The sequence below is a fragment of the Dendropsophus ebraccatus genome, chromosome 4 (genome assembly GCF_027789765.1).
Source record: "Dendropsophus ebraccatus isolate aDenEbr1 chromosome 4, aDenEbr1.pat, whole genome shotgun sequence".
Taxonomy (NCBI): Eukaryota; Metazoa; Chordata; class Amphibia; order Anura; family Hylidae; genus Dendropsophus; species Dendropsophus ebraccatus.
In genome coordinates this window covers 14,375,292-14,392,158 of record NC_091457.1, presented here as the reverse complement: position 1 = coordinate 14,392,158, position 16,867 = coordinate 14,375,292, and positions in this window count along the sequence as shown.

The following is a 16,867-nucleotide window of genomic DNA, read 5'->3' as shown; positions in this document are numbered from 1 at the left end:
TTTTGGTAGATCAGGCATAAGTATTTAACCTTAATGCGGTGAGGGATATGCCCTAAGTATTGTCCGTTCTAGTCGTCAACCTTTTCTTGGCTTTAGACGTTTGACCACAGCCATTGTGGTTTTCCGATGACGAGTAGCACTTCTCTTGACGTCTTCCATCAAACTGAACATGTGATTAAATTCTCACGTGACATTTAAGAAATTTCAGGGTTACCTGACTTTTTGCGCAAGATAATTTGGGGTTTTATCTCTCAATATTATAGGAATAGGACCAACCTTGGCAGACCTTTGCCCATCAACCCATGATTTCCTTGGTACCACACATCTTTGATAGGTATGCCACTGCTTCCTCCCATGTAGGTTTTCAATGACTACTAATATGGACTATTGTGCATTGGTCTATGCCATTCTATACATGTGTATTCAGGCATTCAATGAAGGGAATGTAAAGTAGACTGGTTTGGAATCTGTGTGAACATTAAGCACCAGCAAACAAAAGCAGAAGAGAAAGTCAATAGTTCTGTTTATTCGTAAAATCCAATCTCTTGCCTTAACTGTATTAATGGCTTGCTTGTATTTTTAGTCATGTTTCAGCTGTAAAATACTTTGCTTTTCTGTTTGACATGCATTAGCAGACGGATATTTTTGGACTCTGATTAAATATGCCGACAGTAGAGCATCAGCGGAGTTTGGAACTGAGCCAGTTTCAACAAGTCACAATGGCATGGAACAAAGAGAGTAGAGTAGCCATGCTGAAAGCCTTTGTCGAGGACCAAAATTAAATTTAAACATGCGCACCAAGATTTTCAATTATAGAGTGTTTCAACCCAAAAATAGTAAAAATACCAGTAAATAAATTTTCTCAAACCATCCTTTACCAATGCCGATTGACAGGCAGTACAACCAAAACTCCAACCCCGCAGGGACTGTCACCATAACTTGACCCAATACGAGATTTGTTACACTCTACCATGTTCCATATTGATAAGTAGAGATGTGCAAAATATTTTGGAGTTAAACAGATTTTTTTCAAATTTGACGAAAAATTCAGATTTGAAATTTAAATTTCTGTGTGTTTTGCTTCAGGTGAATTGATACCATGGCAAAGACTTCGGTCCTGTTTAAACATGATAAAATTATCTCAAGGTGTCCAATCTCCCCCTTTTCTCTGACCATCAAAGGGGTATCCCACCCAAAGTAAGTTTTTGATATGTTGCTGCCCCTGGTGAGAAACATTGTATTCTTACCTTTCTGCGCTCCCCTTGTGTCACCTTTAGGTCCCTGGCTAAGCGATCCCGCCTTCACTACTGAGACAGACTTGTCTGAGGTGACAGCCTACTCAGCCAATCACTGACCAACAGTGCCATGTCTCATGATTGGCTGAGTGGGCTGTCACCCCCAGATAAGTTCAGAAGTAGAGGCAGTATTGCTATGCCAGGGACCCCAAGAGGACATAGGAGGACACCGGGGGAGCATGGAGAGGTAAGAATAGGCTGTTTGTCATATTTTCACCAGGAGCAGCTAAATATCAAAAGTGTAAAGTCTACTTTAGGCGGAATACATCTTTAAATATCATAGCTGCTAATAAGTGAGGCATCTGAGTGGTTAAAGGCCATGATCTGAGTTATCTCTGCTCCTGGTGATTGTAACAAAGCGTCAGCTCCTGATCCTGCCTCCTGCAGTCCCCTGTGAATAGGAACATACAAACAGTATATGGGGGATGTCAGGAAATAAGAGCAAAGAGAAACAGAGCCATAACAACAAATATCATAGCTGCTAATAACTAAGGCATCTGAGTGGTTAAAGGCCATAATCTGAGTTATTTCTGCTCCTGGCCATTGTAACAAAGTGTCAGCTCCTGATCCTGCCTCCTGTAGTCCCCTGTGAATAGGAACATACAAACAGTATATGTAGGATGTCAGGAAGTAAGAGCAAAGAGAAAAAGAGCAATAAACAGAAATTCCTTGACCCAATACAAAATTTGTTACAGGACCCAATCTATCCCATATGAAATAAGAAGAGCAATTCCATCTGGAATTAACCAAATCCCATCTGAATTTAAAAATAAATAAATAAAATTGTCTACATCTGAATTTTCTACAATTTGCTTGGTTGTTATTTGTTGTGGCATCTAAGTGGTCAGAATCCTTGTGGAGTTATCTCTGATCCTGGCCACTGTTGCAATGTGTTAGCGCCTTAACCTGCCCCATATAGTCCCCTGAGGTTTGGAACATATATACATTATATGGTAGATATGGTTAAGAGATGGTTAAAAGAAGAGGAACAAGCTAAATTCAGCAAATCAATAGATGGTATAGAAAACAAAACCTGACAGAAAAGAAATCAATGACATTAACGGAGAAAGAGGTAGGTGGCGTCCAAGACGTTAAAATGGTAAATTATGCTGTGATGGCTTTTACCTGATGTAGTGATGGATGTGATATAATGAAAAAAATATTACAAAACAGTGAGAGGAACTACGAGCGCAAGGCTTGACCCCTTGCACCTACAATGCTTGTAAAATATAGTAGGCTCTCATGTAGTATTGCTAGTGTTGAGCGAGCGTGTTCTATCATAGTGATCAATTGAGCATTGGGGTGCTTGACTGGGCACTATGCTAGACCGAGCACCTTGCAGTGCTTGGGTTACTGCAAGACACATTAGAACTCCAGTGGTATGTTGCTAGTTGGTGGCATACCGCCAGAGTTCTAATGCGTCTTGCAGCAACCAATTACAGTTTTTCATTCTAATTTTTGCATATTACATCCCTTGAAGGGATGTGTAAATGAAATATACAAAAATTTCTACGAAAAAAATGCAATCGGTTACTACAAGATACTTTAGAACTCCAGCCGTATGCCATCAGTTTATTGCATACTGCCAGAGTTCTAATGCGTCTTGCAGTAACCTATTGCATTTATTTCATTCCAATGTTTGTACAGTTTGTTTACACATCCCTTGAAGGTGAACAAGACCCCCCCTCAGGGGGCACCTGATTACATGTACGAGTCTCCTGTTGCTTCAAATTGGGTTTGTTTCTCAAGTCAAGCACTCGAGCATTAAAAAACGCTTGACTCCAGTAACAAGCACTCAAGCATTTTAGTGATCGCTCAACACTATTGCCTATTTCTGTATCAGAATGTGATGTTTATATGAGTATCACTTGGCAATACACGTGGCAATGGGAACTTCTATTGAGATCTGTTATAAAAGAATGAATGGTAATAATCAATGGTCATAATCGTGATATTTTGTTACAACCCTTCTCCTCTTCCATAGAACCCATCTACCTTTGCACAGAGTAACTTACCATCCAGTCCATGAGATTTCCTGAATGCTCCCCCCAATACACCAGATTTCAGTAAGCCAGTTACAGTAGTGATGCAGTGTGACAGACAGTGATATATGACTTCCATAAGTAGGATTACAGTAACATGGAAGGGCGTATTGAGTATATATGCGGTTTCGCTGTACAGACTTGTTTCCAATCCCGCCTGATGAACTCTTTTCCTCACTATTATATTTATATGGAGCCTTATGTCAACGTGTATATACAGAACTATCCATGATATCATAGAAAGATTGGAAATTCCATTTTACCAGAGCCCTTTGATCCCCAACATCATAGACCATGATCACTGGACTCAGCCGAAGATGAACAAACAATGGAAGCCATCCATCCATGTAACCTATTTCCTTCATTGTTTCCAGAAAGCAGAACAGGAAAGTATATTGAATTTTATCATTTCATGAACACGTCAGACAGACCATGGAAATGAATGCAGATTAGACGCCATAGCATCAAAATAAAGGGAGATCTTTTTTATTTATTATTTTTTTTGTAAAATTTGGTGCATCTTTATTATTTGACACCTAAAAGGTCAGATATTTTACTTCCCATATTTAAAGGTTTGCTCAGATTCCTGGTTAAACAATATACATGATACCAATGGTGACATCATGGTAGCAGCTCACAAACCCACATAAACAGGTATACATGTATGGGTTATGGTTGGCCCAAGGCAAACTATGGAGCCTGCCCAGTAGAAAAGCCCCACTGGTATTTCATCCCTTAAAGGGTTTTTAAAAGGGTACTCCGGGCTGGGGTTATTTTTATTGTATGGCCGGGGAAGGGGTGGAAATAGAGGCTGCCGATCACTTACCTCCCTGTTTCCAGCCCCGGTACCTCCCTGATCTCCCGTCCATCCGCTTCCTGGTCTGAGCTGTGGCTTGAGACGTGATGTCTCAAGGTAGCTTAGCCATTTAGCGGCCAAGGTGGGACCCCACTACGACCGCTGAATCACTGAGCTGTCTTGAGACGTCACATCTCAAGCTGCAGCTCAGACCAGAAAGCGCCGGCGGATCCGGGACCCGGAGTTGGAACCGGGGAGGTAAGTGACCGGTGGCCTTTATTTCCACCCCTTCGCCGGCCATACAATAAATATACCCACAGCCCGGAGTACCCCTTTAAGGCAGGCCTGCGCATGCTATTCAAATTCATTTCCTCCCCTTGGCCGTGATGCACTCCGCTTCCTTGCCTCATGCATGCCTGCTATTCTAGTTACGCCTCCTATGCTAATCTGGTAGGTCCTACTGTGTGCCGTACAGCCCCGCCTCCTGTTTTTTGCCCGGCCGTCCTGACGTCATGCTGGGATCACTGTAGGACCTGCCATATTAGCATAAGAGTCAGTACTATATTAGAAAAGGAGGAGTGCATGATGCACAGAAGTGGTGTGCATCATAGACAGGGGAAGGAAATAAATTTGAATAGCATGCGCTGGGCCTGCCTCCACTGCTTCACCTCGGCTCGTTTGTATATCCGTTCAGCGGCGAAAATAACGGTGACTGAGAGGCGAATTAAAAAATTATCCACACCAGCTGATTGTACAAGTCAGCGCCGACAGAATGGTATGTATATCTCCATATTACAGCTGTGATGGTACATGACTGTGCATTATTGAGTCCTTATGCTATACCAACCCCTACAAATAAAGACTACACCATGTGGATTTTAATCGGCCACAGCAGCCGAATTTTTATTACAAACAAGACATCAAAAATGCATAACCATAAATAACTGTATACCATTCCCAATAATAATCTACGGCGGGGTGGTCCTCGAAGCCCCAAAATTGCCATAGGCGGTCACCACCAAGTACACCCACCCACAGGTTGGACCTCCAGCCGGTAAACACCTGCTCGGAGGCATAACATTAACACCTGCGGGCCCAAAAATCCCTTTTTACCCCATCCGGGGTTACAATCCACAAGCCCCGTTGAGATTCCCTGTGACCGCCAACCCGCACTCTAAGTGCTTAATTAGGGAACCGACCGTTGGTTCCATACCAGAACTCCCTCCACTCCGAATTATCTCCAACCGACTCCGAGGACCCCCCCACGCCACAGAGCAAACGCGGAAAACCTACGCGTTTGCGTCCCCCCACATATTGACCGCCACCTCAAGGCCATCTTGCAACGCTAGACACCACATATCTATTCCCACTGCATTCAGGTGCACTCCATCCTTGCGCCAGTATGCTCCCTGGCCTTTTTCCAACTCCACATGCCGCACCGCAATTGCACCATTCCTCACCATAAACCGGGAAATCGCCCTGTTTACTTTAATGCGAGCCCTATTGATACGGGACACTGACCTGGCCCCATTCCATTTCTTCCTGGGAACTATGTCCGACCACACTGTCACCATTTTGGGGAATAGAGACCAGAGGCGCAACAAGTAAAATTTTATATCTCTGATCAGTTCTCTAAAAGGCCTGGCACCCAAATCGTTACCCCCTAAATGCAGAAGTAAAACATCCGGGGGGCGATCATACCTCACAAACTTGTGTACTTCCGGTAGCAACTGATGCCAAACCATCCCCCCCTTACCGATCCACCGGACCAACGCCCGACGCCTGTCAAATCCAAGCTGGCGACCATTCGGCTGCACATCGGCCCTCACCGCTCCCCAGGCTACATAGGAGTGGCCGACAATCCACACCAAACAGGGCGAGCCATCTGAAAAACACAAGGAACAATAACCAACACCGTACACAAGAAAACAAGGCCCCGCTCCCTAACACCATGTCCGCACAACGCCCCGACTCCACACCCTATCCTGGATTAACCGTCCAACCGCACATAAGACCGGAAACGCACTGACTCCCAGCGGCCAATTCTACGGATGACCTCCTCTCCCAGCCCCAGACGCGCGGCTTCAGTAGCGGCCCCTATACGAAAGGAATGCCCACCGAACACCCCCGGCTCAAGGCCCAGGCCCAGTACACATTTCTTAAAGACAGCCACGAATTGATACCGGGATAAAAAAGACCCATCCCCATGTACCAACAACGGCCCACCCAACGCTACACCAGGCCGCCAGTACGCACGGAGACAAGAAACCGGGCACATGACCACTCTGGGAACTTCAAACAAAACAACCATTCTCCCTCTCCCTTGCTGATCCGCCTTGGACCTCCGTAGCCGAAACTCAACCCTGTCCTGATACAGATTCACGTCCTCGGCCAACAATCCCCCCCCCCACACACTTGGAAGAAGCACACACCAGCTCACCTATCCGCATGGCACCAAAAAAGGCCAACGAAAAAGCCAATCGAAACAAAACTACCTCAGCGCGCGAAAAACAAACCAAACACAAATGCTCCCCTAGCTGCTGCAACAAACCAAAGGACACAGGCCTCCTTTTGTCCATCCCTTTCCCCCCCTTCTATAGCCCTTCAGCGCCTGGCGCACTAAGAAGGTTTTTGTCACATCCATCACCCCTCTGGCCTTGCATCCAAATGACACACCTGCTACCAACTTGTTAATTCTCACTACAGACCACCCCCGCTCTGCACAGTGACCCACCAGCAATAAAAACAAAGATCCACCGTCCCCCACGTCCCCCACAGCGCGCTGCCAGCCAACCCATTCCTCCCAAGCCGCCCCATAGGCTACCCAGGTACCTTCCACCAGAGACCGCTGAACTAGGAGCTGCGCCGATTGAAGGGCAGATCCCACAACTCCGCTGGACACTGCTCTCCTATCTTCTCTGCTGTTGGCGCCAGCTCCCGAAATCGCTGCCACTGCGAACGAGAAATTGCGTCAGCAATACAATTCTGGACCCCCGGAACATGCACCGCCACCACCCAGATGTTTTCAGACAGACACAGCAGCACCAGGTGCTGCAGCAAGCGCACTACCGGGGGGGACGAGGCCGACACCTGATTGATCGCAGACACCCCCCCCAAATTGTCACAGTGAAACAGCAACTTCTTGTTCCTGAACCTTTCCCCCCACAATGCCAGCGCCACCACTATGGGAAACAACTCAATGCATACCAGATTCCGAACTAACCCCGCCTCTTTCCAAGCTTCCGGCCACAACTCCCCACACCAACGCCCCTGACAATAGACGCCGAAACCCCTACTGCCCGCCGCGTCCGTAAACAATTCAAAATCCGCCACATCCCGCCCCGGCTCCACAAACAATGACCTGCCATTGTATCGGTCGAGAAACTCCTCCCACACAGCCAGATCATCCTTTAGATCCGCCGACAACCGGATAAAATGATGCTGCGCTCGAACCCCAGCCGTTGCCATAGCCAACCTCCGACTGAACACCCTGCCCATGGGCATAATCCGGCAGGCGAAGTTGAGCTTCCCCAACAACGACTGCAGGTCACGTAAGGTGACCTTCCGAGACCGTCTAACCGACTTCACAGTCGCCCTCAGATCCTCTAGCTTGCCCACCGGCAACCGGCATTCCAATCTAACTGTGTCCAGTACAATTCCCAAAAAACATAGTTCCGTGCACGGCCCCTCAGTCTTCTCTTCCGCCAACGGCACCCCAAAACGCCCCATAACCTGGCGCACAGTGTGTAGCAAAATCGAACAGCCGTTCGAAGCAGCGGGCCCGATGCAAAGAAAGTCATCCAAATAATGAATGACTGCCTTTGACCCAGCCGTGTCCCTGATTACCCATTCCAGAAACGTGCTAAACGCTTCAAAGTATGAGCAAGACAGGGAACACCCCATTGGCAAACATCTGTCAACAAAATAACTCCCGTCCCAAAAAGAACCCAACAATGGCTGGCTCTCCGGATGAACCGGCAGTAGTCTAAACGCCGCCTCCACGTCTGTCTTAGCCAAAAGAGCACCTGCCCCAAACCGTTGAACCCACTCAACCGCCGCATCAAACGATGTATATCTCACCGAGCAAAGCTCAGGGTCGATCCCATCGTTGACCGACGCCCCCTTTGGAAAAGACAAATGGTGGATGAGCCGGAATTTATTCGGCTCTTTTTTCGGTACCACCCCTAGCGGGGATACCCGCAAATCAGGCACCGGCAGACTAGGGAACGGGCCGGCCATCCTGCCCAACGAAACCTCTTTGCTTAGCTTCACAGACACCACCGCCGCATGTTCAACTGCTGACCGCAAGTTACGCCTAACACCCCCTGTCACCCCCTTAACCCCAGGAATACGGAACCCCTCCCGAAACCCATTCTCCAACAACTCAGCCGCCGCCCTGTCTGCATATCTATTTAGAAAGGGGACCATCTCTTCCACTCGAACCGGCGTCTCCCCCTTTTGCAAGACCGTCACCGCCACCTCTCCCCCGTCCTGCCTTAAAACATCGGGAAGCCCCGTGAGACCCCCCACCACACACTGAACATTCATGCTTAAATTTACATTTTGACCCAAATTTACAGGACCCATCATTAAACATGAAGCACAGCCCCTTCTGCAGTGCCGCCGATTGCCCTGACTGTGAAGAGCCACCGGCGCTCCCGGGAAAGGACTGATAATTACCCCAGGGCGCGTCGGCGCCGTAACCCTCAACCAAAGACTGATGTCTTTATGGTCCCAGCGTATATCGGGCCGCAGCGCCTTCCACTGACGAAATTGCTCGTCATAGCGGAGCCACCCTTGTCCCCCATACACCCGATATGCCTCCCCTATCGCGTCGAGGTAGCAGAACAACCCCGAGCAATTCTCCGGGGCCTTTTCCCCAACCACGCTGGTTAATATAGCGAACGCTTGCAACCAATTGGCAAACGTCCGCGGGATCAATTTATACCGCCTCCTCTCCTCCTTTTCAGTCTTCTCCTCCACCCTCTTTCCCCTATCCAGATTGAACTTCTCCAGCGGCAACAGGGAGAATATTTCTACATAGTCTCCCCGCCATATCTGCTCCCTAACCTCCTTCTTCAGGTGGGCCCCCAAGGGCCCCTCGAAGCACACGTATACTTCGGACTTAGCCGCGTCGTCCAATCTGACCACCTCCCCTTCCCCCACTGGCGTAACAACCCCCGACTCACTGGTACCAACAACTGTACCCCCACTCACCACTGCGGTACCCCCAGCGACCCCCCCCTGTGTGCCAGACCCTACCGGCCCGCCCCCCCCGGGACCCAGGCTGCCGCCGGTGACGGATTCCGCACCCCTAGGGAAGCCTCCAGCCCTTTTACCAAACCCTGTAACCCCACTAGCAATGCCCCCAGTGACCCCTGATTACCGGCTCCCCCACCCTCCGGTGGCCCATGCCACCCCCCGCTGGCCCCCCCCGGGGATGTATGTAGCTCACCTGGCCGCCTGGGTGCTGTGTCCCCAGCAGCCGATGGTCCTGCATCCAGCCGGTCTTCTCCCATCTCACGTCGGGCCTCCTCGACAGGCCGGGCCGGAAGTCCTCCACTCTCACGTTCACTTCCGGGATCAGCGGCGTAGACAACGTCATGACGTCCACTTCCGGCGGACCCGGAAGTGACGCGTCCACCAAGGAAAGCCGGGCCGAGGCCAAAGGAGGCGGGGCCAGCGCCATCTTGCCCGGTTCTCGCCGGCTCCAACGGTCGCTCCTGCGACCTCCGATCCGCCACCTCACGTTGCCGGGTCCGGCCACCGCGGCCCGCGACCGTTCCAGGTCCCGCCACCACCGCCGATCGTAATGTCGCAGGGGAGGGGGACTCCTCCCCTGGGTGTAGGCCACGCCTGACAACGGGATTCCTCCCGGGCCGAGACCGGCGCACGGATGAAGTTCCGGCTGCGGCCGGGCCCGGAGGGTCCCTAGAGGGGCTCCCTATACGGCGCCTGGCCCTGGGGGTCTCTTCAGGACTTAGGCGCGCAGGAGGCCTGGTCCTCCTCGGCCGGCGACGGGATGAAGACGCCTCAGCAGCAGGCGACTCCGACCCCCCAAGCAGGCTTTGAAGCTGAGCCTGCAGCCATTCTGGATCTCTCCCTTCGGCTGCCCTCTTGAGACGATCCCATTACACTTCCACAGCCTCCATTATGCAGCAGCAAGATAACGGGTTGTCAGCTCTTCTAGGTACTGACTAAAAGTGAGTAATCACACCCCCTTTTTACTACTTTTATATATCAATCCTCCCCCCTTATCAACCCCCCCCCCCTTTTTCTCTCCCCACCTTTTCTTGACCAATGCCTGGGGTTTACCCCCTCTAACCCCCCACCCCCTATCCCCTTGTTGCCATCACAACCCCACATACCCTACCACCCCCTCATAAGTCCTCCCCCCCACCTCATCCATGACCCCTCACCACTGTCCCAATAAGCCACAGTCATGCTGGCCTACCCTGAGCCTTCAGCTTCTGTACGGCCATTACTTCCTCTTTAAAAACACATAGAGGAAAAGATACTGCAGCTGCATCCCCCTCCTCCCCTTACTTCTTACTTTGTTACCTAGTTGGATTTTTTTTTAAGACCGAGGAGGATTCTTTGTACCAAGGGAAATGCAAGGTGAAGTAGAGACTGCCTAAAATATATAAAATTTTATATATTCGCATATTTAAAAAAGGCGAAAAAAAGTTTGACTTTAAGCGGTATTGTAAGAATACAAACATTTTTATATTTTATATGGAAATTCTTTTATGCCATTGATTATTCATGGAGTAATTGCATAGCCCAAAGTCAAACTCTTTCCCGATTTTTTTTTTCAGGTTAAACTCTCATTTGATGTTAAAATTTGTCCAATAACTCCAGGATACAGACCTTCGGGAGTCGTACTGTACAGGTGGATGAATGTGTTTTGTATAAAAATGTTATATGTGAAATATGTGCATTTTTCAAGCTTATTTGGAAGACAAATGGCGCGTTATGAACCACCATGTAACCATCTTTCACCGAGCCCTGTTTATTAAGATGCATTATAATAGTAGAGGCGAGCATCTAATCAACATAAAAAGCCAAGATTTCTCTCCAATTCAATGGTCTACTACAGAACCGGGCTGAGAACTCATGAATCCTTTCAGCAACAAGGCTGTGCGAGAGAGGTTTATGAGGCTATAAAGTCAAGCGACCTGCTTCAAGGAAGCGATGAAAGGTCCTTTAATGAAAATGTGTTTTATACACAGACAACTGGCTGGAGAATGTGATAAGTATCGATGGCCTCCTGTACCGAGCACAGGCCTATGGCGGAAGCCGACGCAGGGTTTGCTGAAATGTTTGCCCTGCCTTTGTTTGAAGGTTCATTTACTTGATGGAATTTTATAGGCAAAATCGGGATTTATAACGGGTTGGGATTTTCGATATATTTTGAAAATGTAATTGAAAAGAAATAATTTTTAAATAAATAAATATAAATAAATAAATATCTAAATAAATAAATAGATAAATAAATATTTGAATAAATACACGTTTGAAATTTTTGCAATTTGGGGCAAATTTGTTATCCACAAACTAGTAAGGACAAGTTCACACTGTGTTTTTGCAGTCCATTTAATGTATCTTTTTAAAAAAAAAAACTTTCAATTTTTACGGTAAAATCGTAAGGCAGATAGGGTGGGGGAGGGTAGACGAGAAAATAATAAACAAATGAACTTACCCGCGCTCGGGCCTCATAGCGCTGCTCCGGGGTCCAGCTTACAGCAGCTGGGGTCCTGCAGCTCGTCCAGCTGCAATGTCAGGTCCTCGAGTGACTTCCCGCTCAGCCAGTCAGTGACTGGGGCAGGACACCCTCGCAGTCACTGACTGACTAAGCTTGCAGTACCTCAGCCGGGCCGTGACGTTGCAACTGGAAGAGCCAGGTACGTGATCTACCCGGTTCCCAGCAGAGGATAACACATGGCTGATGTGAACAAGACCCAGGAGTGGCGCAACAGAGGCCGGAGGACAGTGATTGTGGGACTTCCTATTTAACATACAGAAAAACACGTCAACTGTATTTTTGTGTATGATTTAAAAAAAAAAAAAAAGGAACAGTTTTGATCAATTTTTAAAAAAAATAATGGAAGTCAATGAAAAAAAAAAAAAGGATTAAAACAGAGGCACACAATTGCATCCATTTTTACGTCCCCCCTCATAAAACATATATGTTAAACGGTACAAAAACTCAGTGTGAACCTAGCCTAACAGAAATTTTAAACAAAATCAGGGTTGATTTTTTTGACAATTAAAAAGGAGGGGGACCGCACAAACCTAACTGGGTGCTTCCTATAACAGACCAATAACCAATTGTAGCTCAACAGAAAAGGACAGAGGTATGTTATAAAAAGGAGCACTCCGACAAAAAAATGCAAAACTATGAAAATATTTATTACAAGTTCCAAAAAGCGAAAAATATACAATGGTATAGAAACAAAACAGAATCCCTATACACTATTGAAAAACACTTAAAATATCCACAACCATGAGAGACCCGTACAATAAAAGGACCCCCCCCCCCCCCCCATTCCTGCAAGACGGGAAACAGTACAACCCACAGACCCTCCTCCTATAACATATAAAGTGCTATGTGCTGAATAAGAAGGTGTGGCCACTATATCAATCAATGACCCACAGTGTGTACCATATTATATCACATACCATATGAGAAAATATAATATATGAATAAACAAAATAAGCTAGTGCAAAAAAAAAAATTCCAATACACATAAGTGCAGAAAGAATCATCATTTCAAGAGGAAGAGGAGCATACACATGGCGACCCATAATACCCTACGCGTTACGTCCCAACAGGAACTTCGTCCCCTTGAACTTTTTTAATTTTAGAAAGATTTTTTGAAAACATAAATGTTTTTGAAAATGTAAACTTAAATAAGCTAAAAATAAATAAAGGAAAGCAGACATCAGTTACATACATAATGTATTGTATTATGAATGTACCTTTAGTTTAACCGAATAGCCCCTTCGGGACTGTTTGCAGTCAATGATGGTAATATCTATTCACCACAATGTCATTATCATCATGGTGTAAGAGCAGCTGGTGTCATGGGATCTCCAATATCTCTAAGCCTCGATGTCAATGGTTCAGCCTATACCAGGTTTATATTCTCGGCTCAGTGCTAAATTTATTATATAAAACTGTAATAACATTATCTATCTCTCTATCTATCTATCTATCTATCTATCTATCTATCTATCTATCTTCTATCTATTATCTATCTATCTATCTCCTATCTATCTATTATCTATCTATCTATCTATCTATTCATCTATCTATTTATCTATCTTCTATCTATCTATCTATCTATCTATCTATCTATCTATTATCTGTCTATCTATCTATCTCCTATCTATCTATTATCTATCTATCTATCTATCTATCTATCTATCTATCTATCTATCTATCTTTCTATCTTCTATCTATCTATCTATCTATCTATCTATCTATCTATCTATCTCCTATCTATCTATCTATCTATCTATCTATCTATCTATCTCCTATCTATCTATCTATCTATCTATCTATCTATCTCCTATCTATCTATCTCCTATCTATCTATCTATCTATCTATCTATCTATCTATCTATCTCCTATCTATCTATCTATCTATCTATCTATCTATCTCCTATCTATCTATCTATCTATCTATCTATCTATCTCCTATCTATCTATTATCTGTCTATCTATCTATCTCCTATCTATCTATTATCTATCTATCTATCTATCTATCGCCTATCTATCTATCTATCTATCTATCTATCTATCTATCTCCTATCTATCTATCTATCTATCTATCTATCTCCTATCTATCTATCTATCTATCTATCTATCTATCTATCTATCTCCTATCTATCTATCTATCTATCTATCTTCTATCTATCTATCTATCTATCTATCTATCTCCTATCTGTCTATCTATCATCTATCTATCTATTATCTATCTATCTATCTATCTATCTATCTATCTATCTATCTATCTATCTATCTCCTATCTATCTATCTCCTATCTATCTATCTATCTATCTATCTATCTCCTATCTGTCTATCTATTATCTATCTATCTATCTATCTATCTATCTATCTATCTATCTATCCTCTTCCACACCTCAGTGTTGTATGATAGACCATACACTATGGTGCAAGCAGTGCTTGTGTAAGTGCATATACATTATTGATCATCGGTGTGAACAGTGATTAGTTATGTGCATTTATCATCGATTAGTTGTGTCTGCCTGATTTGTTCAGCAATCCATCAGTGACCACACTTTATGTACAGTCTTCATGCTACTACTATACTATTTGATGCATTGCTATTTTGACCATCCCCTTTATTATGTAGGTCTCCCTGATGAACCTTCTGATTGCAGGGGAAACACGTTGAACAGGATAAAGGGGGAGTATAATAAAAGCAATACATTGTGGAGGAGTCTTGTCTCCCATTCACTGTATATTTGATTGCAGTCACTGGTCGGTCACTAACCACAGGATTGATTTTTCTTCTTGTAATGACATCTCTTGTGTGTGTTTTTTATTTTTTTACATGCCTTCTGTAACACTTTGGAACCGCATGGTGATGTATCCTTCTTACAATCTGTTTCATCTTTTTTAACTCGTGATCCTTTTTTTGTCATCATTTCTTAAAATCGGATAGTTATAGGCTCAAATGATGGGTCTTCCATACTGAGATGGTTGCTTCTAATAACCAGGTTAGCATTAGGCCATGTTCACACAACGTAATAAAGTATTAATCACGGCCGTTGTTGCTGATGTGCAACAACGACCGTGATTAATACACAACTTATGTGCAGTGCAGTTAAAGGGAATCCTGGCCGGAGTGTATACACATAGGGGGAGATTTATGAAAGGGTGTAAATATACACCTGGTGTATACTGCCCACAGCAGCTATAGATCTACAATGTTCCACACTTTTCTATTGCTTACGCCATTCCTGGTCTTACATTAATATTTTGTTCTAAAAGATTCATGCTTATCAATAATACATATGGCATGTACCACTTACCCATGCCTAGATTTTTTCTAACATGTCCAAAAAAACACATAAATTTGTAGGGCATGTAGGGAAGCTTTATGGTACAATGGGAGCCAGATGTCTAGTAAATCACCTACTATGTTTTGTTATTAACTTCTTCATAAGTTTAGTTATCAACACCTAATACAGGTATACTTGAGTGCAGCCAAATTATTAGGCTGAGACAGCTGCGGTCTGCCTAATATCAGAAAGGACACAACACAACTCCGTGTTCAAGCTGAAAGGCTTCTGTTTAATTAAGCGGTAAGAATCTTGTTATAAGCATAGATAAGGAAAGAGAAACAATAACAAAATACATACCCTCTTCTACCAGGAGTTACATAGCTTTTGGCTATAGCTTTTGGCTATATACCCAGACTTAGCTGCTACTTTCTCGAGGTTAAGAGGCAGACTGAAGGGTCTCCCTCTACGCAGCTCCTGCTGCAGACTATTATCACTACAGAGCATTACAGAATTGCTGAATATATGTTTTTCCTCTTACAGAATTACCTTCAAAAGAGACTGGAGGGCAGAGGTGTCAACCATATAGTCGTCCCACCCACGCTACTATAATATTGCCAGTATTATGTGCAAATCCCTTTAAGACGCCGTGAACACTGCAGGGGATGATTGTTCTACGTTATTCATCTCATATTCCCGCGCATGTAAGCGAATGTTAAACAATACCAGATTAGTGCACCTGCTAGCAAATTGGGTTTGACCAAGTAAAACAGTTCAAAGCCGGTTCCTCTTCTTAAGCTGAAAAGAAGGATTTCAACACCATGACAAATAGCCCAAAATAGATCTTCCAATCAATTAACAAGATGGCATGGAGCCGGATTTCATTGCCCATGTTGAGATTAATTTAACTCCGAGTTTGTCATGCTTCAGTCAACAAAAGCACTTCATAGGAGGTGTAATTTAAAAAAAGGCAAAAAAAAACAAAAAAAATTAAAAAAAAAAAACATTAGCATGAAAGAGCCATGATAGGTTTCCCACTGTGATGGCTTGGATGTGTAAAGCTTTCATAGACACACACACATATTCCATTTTCTTCCACTCTGAAGACTCCTATCTTGTAATCTCGGTGATACATTATTCATGTACACATCCTCCAGTTGTCGAGCAGGCTGGCTAGCAATCTAATGAAGGCAATGGAGACCAGAAGACTTAACAGTACTTAACATTAGCGTTATGAAATGCTCCCCATAGTAAAAGCTCGGAAGAATGTTACTGTACATCATAGGTGAGATTATTCAACCCATAGGTTTTATTCACTTGTTCGGCTCTACGGAATACAAGGAAAATGAAATGTGGAGTGAATAGAAGAAGAGATTTTATCTAGAAAACCAGATCTAAAAAACCTAACGCCGCCATTTCCATATTATGTAAAGTCATAGAACACTTATAAAGCTGAGAGGGAACATGAAGCAGCTCTTTCTACCTCTCTCTCAGCAGTAAGTCCCAGCAGGAAGTTCCTCAATGTTCAGCTACTGCATTATAAAGTTATAAAACTTTATCAAACTGGTGTAAAGTAGAATTGTCTTAGTTGCCCCTAGCAACCAATCAGATTCCACTTTTCGTTCCTCACAGATTGTTTGAAAAATTAAAGGTGGAATCTGGTTGGTTGCTAGGGGCAACTAAGACAATTCTACTTTACA